The 12,411-nt window shown below is 42.2% G+C and overlaps 1 protein-coding gene across 1 annotated transcript in view; it reads left to right on the top strand.

The window, feature by feature from the left end:
* Positions 1-12,411, top strand: part of LOC132897866 (protein sidekick-2-like) — a 127,360-nt gene that overhangs the window by 105,371 nt on the left and 9,578 nt on the right. The window lies entirely within an intron of this gene.

The following is a 12,411-nucleotide window of genomic DNA, read 5'->3' as shown; positions in this document are numbered from 1 at the left end:
AAAAGAGCCGTTCAAAAGACTGGCTCATTCGGCTCTTTTTAAATATTTATTCAGTTTTAAGAAGACAGCGTCTAAAGAAGCCAGATCCCTCTGCTTAGACAGTGACATCAATATTTCTGGACATACCTTTTATATAAAGCAACCTAGACTTACATTACTGTAACCCCTAAACGCTCATAAATAACCATTAAAAAACAATGAGGGCTTCAATGGATGTCCATGCAGAACGGCTTTTCTGTAAAAAAAAAAACCCACTCAAGAACATAGCTACCAAGAACGCAAGAATATTTTATAGAAAAACACTTGTTTTACAAAAAATATAAGTCTGAGATACAAAATAGATACAACTACAATAAATATAACACAAGAACTAGTTATCACACAAGAACATTTTAATAGAAAAAAACAAACTTTCTATATTAAAAATATTGAAATTGTAACAAAAATAGATACAACTAAACAGTCAGATAAATAGATAAAGTTATAACAAGAACACAAGATTATTTTAATAGGAAAAAACAAACTATTAATGCAAAAAATATATTATTATTAGAAAAATAGATACAACTAGACAAACAGATAAATAAATAAAATACACAAAAATAGAACAAACAAAATGACGATAGAATAAATTAAATGAACGTCTGTGCAAAGTAGTTTTCCCACAATATTATCATTAATATCACACAACATTATAAACTATATACAAAACAATTTGAACTATTAGGCAAACAGATAAAACTTGAATAAATAAAAGGCAAATGAATGCTTGCTTGCACGCACGCGCGCACACACACACACACACACACACACCATTATGAATGATGTTTTTATATTTCATTTTCACCTGTTGCCAGGTGCGTTTGGCTGCTGTTGCCTCTGAAATGTTCACAGGACCGACACCAACTTAGTCACAGGGACTGAACAGTCAGTCATCCTAATTCATGTGACTCTGTGCACAGATCAGCTTAAGTAGGCGACTCCATGAATTTACCATACCAAATTTTATTCAGGATTTTTCGGACATTAAACAAGCTATATATGACTGGGGCCACGTCGAAGGACCATTTTCTGTGACTTGTGATTGATCATGAAGCTTCTCTCATCCTATACTTCTGTTCTGGAACATGTAGAAGGGAGAATGTACTTGCGCATTTACCCGATCGGCAATTCGTTGCCAACATGCTTGCCGCTCCTTATTGGCAGCCGCTGTGTTAGATTTTGCTCTTAATGTTGTTTTGAACACCTCGTAGCTTTGCATTATGACAGCGCATTCTTCCTCCGTGAAGTACGGCGACCGTGCCATTGTGAACAGTGGGGATTTGCGCTGATAACCTCCCCTTTAACGTGAACGCGCATTAACCCTGATTAGGTTAAACCAGGTTCAACAAATCAACTTCATAACTGGCGTCGTAGTACCGTTTAACCCCAAACAAGATAACCAGGTTTTGTCAACCCCGGTTTAGCGGGGGAACCCTGGGTTACTGCTGGGTAGGTTAACCGCCGTTTGTAGTACAGGGCCCTGGTGATTTCTAGGTTACACAAGCGAATGTGTAGGCTATTTAGACTTTGCCTACTTTATTGTAGAGGCTAATTTTCTGGTTGCTACTGTGTAGGCATGTGTGTGTGCTTTTGAAACTTGGCCTACAGTTAAACAGTAGTGAATGCATGCGTGAACCTTACGTTTAGTGTATGCTTTGTTTTGTATTTTGGGGGAGTAGTGTCGCCAGTTTTTTGTTTTAGGCTTGTAACGGTTGATTGCAGCTTGTATGCTGTGTGGAAAATCACTGTAGCCTGTGTTGTGTGCCTTAGGTTTTTTTCTTTTCTGTGTGCCTCATCCTTTTTTTTTTAATTTATTGAGCAACCACATTAGTAGCATTAGCGCCTATTAGGGGGACAGGTAGCCTCGTGCTTAGCTACAGTGGTGTTTTGTAACTTGTGGGTTGTCTTTGTATCTGCTTGACGTGTTAATTCAGTTAGTTCTTACTGCGGAATTATGGCAACTCCTGAAGAATTTATTGCTAACCCTTCTGAAGAGTCTGTTAAGTTTAAATAAAGATCAGCTTTGGAAGGTGGTTGAGCATTTTTGTTTTATTAACTACAGCTCAGGAGAGAAAATTAAAGGAAACTCTTTTTCTGGCTGTTAAAAGCCAATTGATTCAGAAAGCTGTGTTGAAGGAAATGGTAGCTTCAACTGAAGTGGTTGAATCATTTCGGGCACAGGCCTCAACAGTCAGTTTGGTACTGGAGAAAGTGAAGGCAGAGAAGGATGTTAAAGCACTTAAGGTCAAAGAACTGGAGATTCAGAGGGATTTGGAGCTGGAACGCTTAGAGCGTGAACAGGAGCATGAAGGCGCAGAGCATGAACGTGAGCGTCAAGCGCATGAGTTTGCCATCAAAAAGCTTGAGCTTGAGGTGGCAATGAAGCAAGCGGAGTCTCCATATAACCTATCTCCCTTAGTGCCTACAGCTTCTTCTGCCTTTGATGTTAGTAGAAACATCTGCCTTGTTCCATCTTTTTCTGAGAAGGATGTAGACCGGTATTTTGCACACTTTGAGAGAGTGGCCACCACATTAGATTGGCCAAGGGAAATATGGCCTCTTATGTTAGTGTGTGTTTAGTGGCAAAGCACGAGGAGGTTTTTTCTGCTCTGAGCGGTGACCAAGCTAGGCAGTATGATGTAGTGAAAACAACCATACTACACGCATACGAGCTGGTCCCAGAGGCTTATCGCCAGAGGTTCAGGAAACCAGATCAGCAGACCTTCGTTGAGTTTCTCTCTGACAAACAGTGCCTGTTTGACAGGTGGTGTACAGCACAGAAGGCAGAGTCCAGGGAGGAGTTAAAACAGCTAGTTCTCTTGGAGGACTTCATGAACTGTCTTCCTGAGTCTGTTGCTGTTTACCTGAATGAACAGGAAGTAAACGATCTAGTTGTTTTTGTTTTTTCTAGATCTGTCTCTCTCTCTCCTAGGTGCCAGGATGAAGGAAGATGTGGTGCATTTCTGAAGGGAACACAAGAGGTTTTTCTTTGGTTTGTTTGGTTGAGGTTTTGTCTTCAACAAACCTCTTTTTAGGGAGGGAGGTGTGATGGCGGGCGGCACGGTGGTGTAGTGGTTAGCGCTGTCGCCTCACAGCAAGAAGGTCCTGGGTTCGAGCCCCGGGGCCGGCGAGGGCCTTTCTGTGTGGAGTTTGCATGTTCTCCCCGTGTCCGCGTGGGTTTCCTCCGGGTGCTCCGGTTTCCCCCACAGTCCAAAGACATGCAGGTTAGGTTAACTGGTGACTCTAAATTGACCGTAGGTGTGAATGTGAGTATGAATGGTTGTCTGTGTCTATGTGTCAGCCCTGTGATGACCTGGCGACTTGTCCAGGGTGTACCCCGCCTTTCGCCCGTAGTCAGCTGGGATAGGCTCCAGCTTGCCTGCGACCCTGTAGAAGGATAAAGCGGCTAGAGATAATGAGATGAGATGAGATGAGATGAGGTGTGATGGCCCCCTTCAGGCACCAGTCTGCCAGTGTACGGGTAGGCCTGGGCCTGACTGATTAGGCTAGATCATTAAGTACACCTGTGTAGGTGGTACAGCCTATAAGGTGGGGTTTCTCTCCCTCTCTGGTAGGCACTTTTATTCTTTGTGTGGGCACTCTTTTCTGGCTTTTTGCTCTTTTTCTCACCCTCAACATTTACCATATACTGACACAAACACGCATCCACTCAGGCACGACCATCACTACAGTCATACCCTAGACACTTGAGTTGTTATATTTTGTATTGGTTAATAAATGTATTTTTGTTTGAACTTTAAACCTTTGTGTTGCGTCCCCCTTCTTATGTTGCAGTGTGTGAACGAGCCCATGCCGTAACATGTGTAATCAGAAAACTTACTTCTAGCTGTATGTGGTCCTAGTGCAAGTACTTCAGTCTTGTCAGAGTTAAGCAGAAGGAAATAATAAGCATCCAGTGTCTAATGTAATGATATTGGCCTATAATTGGACAGCTGACAGGGATCAAGGTCAGGTTTTTTAATCAGGGGTTTGATAACTGCTAGTTTAAAGGATTTGGGTACATAGCCAATCATAAGAGAATTTATTATTTTTAGAAGCGGTTCAATTACTTTAGGCATTATCTGTTTGAATAGACGTGTAGGTAAGGGATCTAGTACGCAAGTTGAGGCTTTTGATGCCGAGATTAATGAAAGTAATTCAATTTCTTTAAGGGGAGTAAAACATTCTAACTGATGATCTGATACAGTTATATTGTTAACTATAAGGTCACTTACATTGTCTGACCTTAAATTAGTAGTTTGAATTTTTTGTCGGATATTCTCAATTTTGTCATTAAAAAAATTCATGAAGTCGTTGCTACTCCATACTGCAGGTGTGCATGTGTCTATAGTGGACTTATTCCTGGTTAATTTTGCTACAGTATTAAATAGGAATCTAGGATTATTTTTGTTATCTTCTATTAGGGAGGAGAGATATGTTGATCTCGCAGCACTAAGAGCTTTTCTATACTTCAGGAAGCTCTCCTTCCAAGCTAATTTGAACGCTACCAATTTTGTTTGACGCCATTTACGTTCCAATTTTCGAGTGGTCTGTTTTAATGTGTGAGTGTCATCATTATACCAGGGTGCTAATTTTTTGTCTCTGACCATTTTCCTTTTAAGAGGAGCTACATTATCTAAAGTATGGCGGAATGTTGACTCTAAGCATTCAGTTGCCTGATCAAGTTCTGCAGGGGCTGACAGTGACCCAAAGTTGATAACTCTGGGAGATCATTTATAAAGCTCTGTGCAGTAGTTGACGCGAATGTACGTTTAATACAGTAGCGTGGTGAGGTGCATATATTATTACTCATAGTTTGAATGAGATGAGACAATGATCTGAGAACTTCAGACTGTGAAAGGATGACTATATTGTCTACGTTTAACATGAATGTTAGCATTAGATCAAGGGTGTGATCTAATATTTAATAGCCCCACCTTTAGATCAAATGTGCTGGCAGCAGCTGTACAGTCAATATGATCTAATTTTATATTGATTAGGTTACTGGAACAAACTCTCTGAAAATTTCTACCTTTTTGTTGAGCTCGGGGAACAGACACAGTCTCGATGTAGTGGACCCTGAGTGACGACTCTGTGCAGCTAGCAGACAGTCGGTTTAGCCTGTTCGTCTGCTCCCTGGCCTTGGCTCTGGATTGTCAGGAATTAACTAGGCCTGTTCTGAGACTATGACCTATGCTGCAGGAAATGAGAGCAGCACCTTCCTGAGTGGGATGGCTACCCTTCCGCCCTAACAGGCCAGCAGTGCCCTCAAAATTAGCCCAATTATCTATAAAGCCCACACTGTTTTCAGAGCACCACCTGGACAGCCAGCAGTTCAGCGACCATAACCTGCTGTAAGCTACATCGCCACGCCGCATTGGGATGGGGCCAGAACATACTACAGCAAAAAGAAAATACCTGAAGTAATTGAACTGCTTCTAAAAATAAATTCTTCTCTTATGATTGGCTATGTACCCAAATCCTTTAAACTAGCAGTTATCAAACCCCTGATTAAAAAACCTGACCTTGATCCCTGTCAGCTGTCCAATTATCGGCCGATATCAAACCTCCCCTTTATCTCCAAGATCCTAGAAAAAGCTGTGGCACAGCAGTTATGCTCATATTTACATAGGAATAACATCCATGAAATGTATCAGTCAGGATTTAGACCTCATCATAGCACAGAGACAGCTCTGGTTAAAGTAGTAAATGACCGACTGTTGGCGTCTGATCAGGGCTGTGTCTCGCTGCTTGTGTTGCTTGACCTTAGTGCAGCATTTGATACCATTGATCATTCCATTCTTCTGGATAGACTAGAAAATGTTGTGGGAGTTAAGGGAACGGCCCTCTCCTGGCTCAGCTCTTATTTAACTGATCGCTATCAGTATGTTGATGTTAATGGTGATATTTCTAGACATACTGAGGTAAAGTTTGGTGTTCCACAAGGTTCTTTCTGAGGACCACTGCTTTTTTTCTTTATATATGTTACCTCTGAGTGATATTATTCATACGCATGTTATTAGTTTCCACTGTTATGCTGATGACACAGTTATGTTTCTGCAAAGTCAGATGATAGACATCAGCTTAATAAAACTGAGGAATGTATAAAGGACATTAGACACTGGATGCTTATTAATTTCCTTCTGCTTAACTCTGACAAGACTGAAGTACTTGTACTCGGACCACATGCAGCTAGAAGTAAGTTTTCTGATTCCACAGTGACTCTGGATGGCCTTTCTGTTTCTTCACGTGCAGCAGTAAAAGACCTCAGCGTGATTATTGACCCCAGTCTTTCATTTGAAACTCATATTGATCCAGATAGCTTTCTTTCATCTCAGAAATATTGCTAAGATAAGAAATTTAATGTCACTACACAACGCAGAAAAACTAGTTCATGCTTTCGTTCCCTCCAGGTTGGATTATTGTAATGCCTTACTGTCTGGATGTTCCAATAAGTGCATAAATAAGCTCCAGTTAGTTCAAAATGCAGCAGCAAGAGTCCTTACTAGAACTAGAAAATATGACCCCATCACCCCTGTCTTATCCACACTGCATTGGCTCCCAGTCAGATTTTGTATTGTTTATAAAATGCTACTATTGACCTTTAAAGCACTGAATGGTCTCACACCACAGTACCTGAGTGAACTACTGGTCCTTTATGACCCGCCACGCCTACTTAGATCAAAAGGTGCAGGCTATCTACTGGTACCTCATATAGTGAAGTCAACATCAGGGGCAGAGCCTTTTCTTACAAAGCCCCACAGTTATGGAACAGCCTTCCAAGTAGTGTTCATGACTCAGACACAGTTTCAGCGTTTAAGTCTAGGCTGAAAACATATGTTTAGTCAAGCCTTGTGTTAATGGTGTTTATGAGGTAAAGGAGTAGATCTGGAGGATCCTCAGACATAGAGTGTTTTGGTAAACTGGGATGTATGGATGCTGTCAGTCCCCCACTCGCTCGCTCGCTCCGGTTTGTTGACAGTGTAGTGGCTGCTGCTTTATGTCCCGGGGCCCCTCATGCCTGTTACCTTCTGGCTCTCCCCTTTTAGTTATGCTGTCATAGGTAGTTTTACTAGAGTCCCTGTTAGCACTCAGCGCAAAATGTATACTGTTCCAACTCATCAGTTGATCTTCGGCATCCCTAACAACCTGTGTTCTCTCTCTTTCTTCCTCCCCTCCTCCCCCACCCTGTCTGTCCATCCCTCTGAGTTACAGTGCCTTGAAAAAGTATTCATACCCCTTGAACTTTTTCACATTTTTCCACCTTACAACCACGAACTTAAAAGTTTTTTATTGAGATTTTATGTGATAGACCAACACAGAGTAGCACACAATTGTGAAGTGAAACGAAAATGATAAATGGTCTTCAAAATTTTAAACAAATAAAAATCTGAAAAATGTGGTGCGCATTAGTATTCAGCCCCCTGTACTCTGATACCTCTAAATGCAATCCAGTGCAATCAATTGCCTTCAGAAGTCGTCTAATTAGTTAATGGAGTCCTACTGTGTGTAATTTACTCTCAGCATAAATACACTTGTTCTGTGAAGGCCTCAGTGGTTTGTTAGAGAACACTGAAGAACAAACAGCATCATGAAGACCAAAGAACTCACTAGACAGGTCAGGGATAAAGTTCTGGAGAAGTTTAAAGCAGGGTTAGGTTATAAAAAATATCCCAAGCTCTGAACATCTCAAGAAGCACTGTTCATCATTCAAAAATGGAAAAAGTATGGCACAACTGCAAACCTATCAAGACATGGCCGTCCACCTAAACTGACAGAGCGAGCAAGGAGAGCACTGGTCAGAGAAGCAGCCAAGAGGCCCATGATCACTCTGGAGGATCTGCAGAAATCCACAGCTCAGGTGGGAGAATCTGTGCCCAGGGCAACTATAAGTCATACACTCCACAAATCTGGCCTTTTTGGAAGAGTGGCAAGAAGAAAGCCATTGTTGAAAGACAGGCATAAGAAGCCATGTAGGGGACACAGCAAACATGTGGAAGAAGGTGCTTTGGTCAGATGAGACCACAGTTGAACTTTTTGGCCTAAATGCAAAGCGCTATGTGTGGCGGAAAACTAACACTGCTCATCACCCTGCACACACCATCCCCACTGTGAAACATGGTGGTGGCAGCATCATGCTATGGGGATGCTTTTCTTCAGCAGGGACAGGGAAGCTGGTCAGAGTTGATGGGAAGATGGATGGAGCTAAATACAGGGCAATCCTGGAAGAAAACCTGTTGGAGGCTGCAAAAGACTTGAGACTGGGAAGGAAATTCACCTTCCAGCAAGACAATGACCCTAAACATACAGCCAGAGCTACAATGGAATGGTTTAGATCAAAGAATATTCATGTGTTAGAATGGCCCAGTCAAAGTCCAGACCTAAATCCCATTGAGCATCTGTGGCAAGACTTGAAAATTGCTGTTCACAGACGCTCTCCATCCAATCTGGCTGAGCTTGAGCTATTTTGCAAAGAAGAATGGGCAAAAATTTCAGTGTCTAGATGTGCAAAGCTGGTAGAGACATACCACAAAAGACTTGCAGCTGTAATTGCAGCAAAAGGTGGCTCTACAAAGTATTGACACGGGGGCTGAATACTAATGCACACCACATTTTTCAGATTTTTGTTTAAAATTTTGAAGACCATTTATCATTTTCACTTCACAATTATGTGCTACTCTGTGTTGGTCTATCACATAAAATCTCAATAAAAAACTTCTAAGTTCGTGGTTGTAAGGTGGAAAAATGTGAAAAAGTTCAAGGGGTATGAATACTTTTTCAAGGCACTGTACATGTCAATCCTGAGATCGAGATGCTGGCCTCTTCTGCTCCTCGGACCTGCCTGATCCATCCTGGTGCCCTACGTCTAGCTGAAGTCTCATCACATCGCTCCTGTGGAGGACGGCCCCGTATGGACAGTTGAAAGTTGCACTTGGAAGATGCTCTGGACTCTTACAGTAATGCTTTTGTGACTGAGGACTACAGTTGACTTGCTAATTTTAGGACTGCAGTTGTCATGAACAGTTTTGCACTCAAGTTTCCATCAATGAAGAGTTTATAACATCAACGAAACTGACTTCATGTTAAAACTGTTAATGTTATAGTCATGCTGTCTGTTGTTGCCCAAATGAGGATGGGTTCCCTTGTGAGTCTGGTTCCTCTTGAGGTTTCTTCCTTATGTCGTCTGAGGGAGTTTTTCTTTGCCACCGTCGCCACAGGCTTCATCATTGGGGATAGATTAGGGATAAAATTAGCTCATGTCTTGGGTCGTTCAGATTCTGTAAAGCTGCTTAGGGGCAATGTCTATTGTTAAATGCGTTATACAAACTTGACTTGACACATTCTCTATTGAAAAATGTGTGGAGAATTTAGAAATGAAAAATATGACCGTGATGACGCCGTACTGTTACACACCTAAAGATCTGTTTACAGGAAGAACGGGACAAAAATAACACCTGAAACATTTCATCACTTGGAGCCTTCAGTCCATAAACATCTTTGAAGTGTTGGGAGAAGGAACGGGAACATTATGAAGTGGGAAATGATTTACTGTCCCAACTTTATTGAAATGTCTTGCAAGAATCAAAATTGAAACAAGTGTTTAGTTTGAAAACAAACAAACAAAATGAGGGTAAAACAAATAATATGCCTCTGTGTTGTTTTGAGTGTAATACAGGTCAAAGATTATTTACAAATTTTCATTTTTAATTTCAACTTCGATATACTGTCCCAACTGTTTCTGATTTAGGGTTGTAACACGTTATCATTTCTACAGTAACAACTTATTCACAGGGACAAATACAGTTCAGTTTAAATTTAATGTCCCAAAGGGAAACTTGTCTTACAGTCAGGTACAGATACACATAAATAGCACACAGATACACAAAGACACAAAAAGAAAAACTGACACAAACTAATATAAATAGACAAACTAATATAAATAGACAAACTAATATAAAGAAACTGTCTTACCACTTCAGTGGATTAAAAAATGTGTAATCACTGATATTTTAAAAAGTGTTCTTTAAGCACCTGTTGATTTATGGAAGGAGACTCCAGTGTCAGTGCTTTGTATCACTCAGAGGTAAAACTGTAACTTTACGTTTTCCAACATCTTCAGGACAGAAGAGTTTACACTTTGTTGTTTCTTAATGACATTCACTTCACTTTCATTGATATAATGCTTTAACAGTGTCACAAAACAACCTTCCATTAATCAAGATATACAGTAGATTTAAACTGATCCCTAATGAGCAAGAAAGAGATGATTGTGGCAAGGACAAACTCCCTGAGATGACATGAGGAAGAAACCTTGAGAGGGAACCTCTAAGCAGAAGTAGAACATCAGAATGGATCAGCCAGGACTGGAGGGCAGAAGGAGTCAGGATCACTGGGATTTCATCATGTAGCAGGAGTCACATGCCTTGCTCAACAGTGAGTAGGGCATGGTCGGGGAGATGAAATAGAAAAAAATATAAAGATGGAGTCCACGATTCTGGAGAAAGATTGATATTTGAATTCAACAGGTAAACAAATACACACCTCCCTTCAGTGCTCCTTGAGAAGCTCTGTCCCTCAAATTCAAAGAAGCACATTGTCAAGGCAACAACACTAAAACTGGGCTACCAAAAAGAAATATGGCAGAATTCATCATCATCCATTCATTTGAACAGTTTACTCAACTTTCAGACGAAAACTGGGAGCCAGCGCTTGACACGGACTGGAGAGATGGCTGAGATGTTCCAGCCTTGTATGGTGTGGAAGTGAATGTCTCTTTCTCATAGCTGAAGCAAAACAAACGTTATCATATAAAACATCATCGATCCAATGGCATCCAAGCACACAAACACAGCATCCACAACACACTGGAGTAAAAAGTAGTGAGAGTTAGTTGTTTAGCTTGTTTATACAAACCTACAGGGACTGAAGAGAGGACTGTAGATTTGTAGCGAAGCTAACAAAGAAGGCAACATTACCTAGCATAGCATTTTGAATTATACATCAAACCAAATAATCCAACTGTACTAGCAAACTTGTGTTTTTAGGTCTTCGTAGCTATAAAACCCTTCTCAAACATTGTTTAGACAAATACCATAATGTAAAGGAATGTAACTAACATTAGCTAGGTTGTGGGTTAGTAAACTGTCACTATGAGAATGAGGTAGTTTCCCAGATCTAGCACACCAGCTCTAGACAGCAATACTGACAACCCTCCTGCTGCTATCACTAACATCACAGCAACAGCATATCTTGGTGTAGCACTTCCTGATGTGGGTGGAGCACAGAAGCATGGCAGGTGAGAGTTGATGTTTACACAAACACTTATTTTGTTTTTTCAGCTTTCTTTCATTCACTCTTTCACTCACTCACTCACTCACTCACTCACTCACTCACACATGCATTGTGGTCAGGGAGAGAGCTCCCTTTCTCTGCTCTCTCTCTCCTTTTATGCTCCATCCCTGTAACAAACACACACACATTAATTGACAGCAGGTGGAATGACTTAGCCACTTACCTTCCCCAACCCTGCCCTCCATTCACAGACTGCTGCTTGGCCACGCCCTCGCTGCCACATACCCCCACCACCGGACTTAGGCCGGGGAGCCGTCGGGCCTGAAGCTGACTCTCCCCCCTGACAGGACAGGAAGTCCGCCACCACCATGTGCGCCCCCGGCCTGTGGATCACCTTGAACTTAAATGGCTGGAGGGCGAGATACCAACGGGTGATCCGTGCATTGGCATCCTTTATGCGGTGGAGCCACTGGAGGGGCGCATGGTCCGAACAGAGAGTGAAAGGGCGCCCCAGCAGGTAGTATCGGAGGGTGAGGACCGCCCACTTGATGGCAAGACACTCCTTCTCGATTGTGCTGTACCTGCTTTCACGCATTGAGAGTTTCTGGCTGATGTACAGCACGGGGCACTCCTCGCCCTCCACCTCCTGGGACAAAACGGCCCCCAGCCCTCTGTCTGATGCATCAGACTGCAAAATAAAGGGGAGAGGGAAGTCAGGGGAGTGTAAAAGTGGCCCCACACACAGTGCAGCTTTTACCTCAGGGAAGGCCTGTTGGCACTGCTCCGTCCACTGGACTGGATCTGGAGCCCCCTTTTTCTTGAGGTCGGTTAGCAGGCTGGTGATGTCCGAATAATTAGGTAGAAACCTACGATAATAGCCAGCTAGCCCCAAGAACCATCTCACCTCCTTTTTGGTCTTGGGCCTCGGGCAGGCCGCAATTGTTGTGGTCTTGTTAATTTGGGCACGCACCTGCCCATGGCCCAAGTGCAACCCCAGATATCATACTTCTACCCACCCAATTGCACACTTTTTTGGGTTAGCTGTGAGGCCCGCTTGCCTCAGTGACTTTAGAATGG

Source organism: Neoarius graeffei, chromosome 14 (genome assembly GCF_027579695.1).
Source record: "Neoarius graeffei isolate fNeoGra1 chromosome 14, fNeoGra1.pri, whole genome shotgun sequence".
NCBI lineage: Eukaryota > Metazoa > Chordata > Actinopteri > Siluriformes > Ariidae > Neoarius > Neoarius graeffei.
The sequence above is the reverse complement of the archived record's forward strand: the minus strand, read 5'-3'. Positions and strand labels throughout refer to the sequence as shown.